Below are 1862 nucleotides of genomic sequence, written 5' to 3'. Positions count from 1 at the left end.
TCTTACTAACTAACTTACTGCTGCTGCTGTGTGCGTAATGCTGCGTGCACGCTGCTCTCTATGGAAGTATATGAACATGAATCACCACGCACTCTGTCTGCTCCGCACCGCATTGGTGGAGCGGAGCCGGCGAGGAAACCACGTGGTACCGGCGTTCCCGGCAAAATGACGCAGGATGACGCGCCCGAGTTCGGAGGTCGCGCCGCCGTGCAGCGTGCACACCGTGCGCTGCCCACACCCGTTAAATGTCCACATCATGGAGTTTGGATTGGATTTTAGAGTATGCACGAATTATGGAACCAAATGGAACCATTCCTTTCCTTTCCTACGCTGTCTCTCAGAGTTACATATTATATCCATAAAGGACCATTTGGTGACATATAGGCCTGCTACAGTTAAATAAACAGTAAAGATTTTACTGAGTGTCCATGTGGAAACCACCCATAGTGTTTTATTGGGTTTAATTCATCTTTATAGCAGATATTGAACTGTACTTTTCTGCGCTTTCCCCCCTGCAAACTGATAATAAAGTAATCAATCAGTCCACGTTATCCACTTTTTTTTGCTAAATTGCACAATAATTAGACTACTTTTTCTTTAATTGTATCTGACTGACTATTAATGACCGTGGTTGTTATAGGCTATGTTTTATTTGTATACAAATATTTTTATGTTTTAATTTTATGCTTTTAAGCTGTGTGAGTGGAGTTAAGTTTTAATGTGCAATTACATTAAAGCATTTCATCTTTCTCTTATTTTACTAGTGAAGATCAGTCCTACAGTCAGGATTTGACAGTGCTCTGTGAAGTCAAACTCATTGTGTTATATTGCAATGCTAAATCCTTTAATTAGGACTGATTAGTTAGCGAAGTTTTCTTGACAACAGGGCTTTCAGAAGTGCTAGTCAGGATCCGATAGAGGCAGGAGCAGCATTTGTGTGTGAAACATTTGACATCATTTATTGTCCATCAAAGTAGCCTAGTGTGGTTGTGCTTGTACTTTGTAGTAGACTAGTAGTTATTTTAAAATTACAGTCCAATGTCCTTGATTGACATCGTAAATGAGTAGCCTTATTCCCCTTGGCTGGTACTTATAACTCCAACTTCTATGCCATACAAGCACTTTACAAATCCATTGTTCTCATTGTGTCAGTTGTGTAGTTATGTCCTGAAATCTGAGACTTTCACACGCCCTCCGTTAACCCGAAAGGTATTTGGCACCATCTGGTGGTGGTTAGGTGAACTGCAAACTCTGCAGATCAAGTGGTTCTCATTTCATTTCAAAGACCCCCAGTTTGACCTGCATGCATTAAACCACACACCTCCACAAGGGTCCATTTGGTTCCATTTGTACACTCTTAGAGTTACAGACACCTAAATGGTCCATTTGGTTCAGATCAGTCATTTAGCTGGGGGACCCCTTGTGACACCATCCGAGTAAAATGAACACTGTGGATTTTAGATTGAGAGTGAGATTAAAATACAATCTATAAAATGGAGGTCTGTGGCCTAATCTTGTATGAGAAGTAATGAATATAGCAATCTACAAGCTCTCGATGTGGCGCGAAGGAACACTGTGAGCTTGCCTTGTAGATCTGCTGTTTTCACTTGTTTGGGTCCCAGGGTAAATGTATACATTTCTCTAAAATGAAAATTAAACATTGGCCAAATTGTCAAATATTAGAGGCAGAAATTGTGAAATAACAGATCTACATGCTCACAACACCCTGCGTTGTGAGCATGTAGATCTGCTATTTTCACAATAGAACCGTGTTATACAAAATGTAATGCCTCAACTCTTAGTGCTCGTCAGGATGGAGGGGTCCCCAGTTAAACTATGATTATTTTGGGGGGTTTTATCAA

This window comes from Nannobrachium achirus (genome assembly GCF_963921795.1).
Source record: "Nannobrachium achirus genome assembly, chromosome: 13".
In the NCBI taxonomy this organism is placed as follows: domain Eukaryota; kingdom Metazoa; phylum Chordata; class Actinopteri; order Myctophiformes; family Myctophidae; genus Nannobrachium; species Nannobrachium achirus.
The sequence above is the reverse complement of the archived record's forward strand: the minus strand, read 5'-3'. Positions refer to the sequence as shown.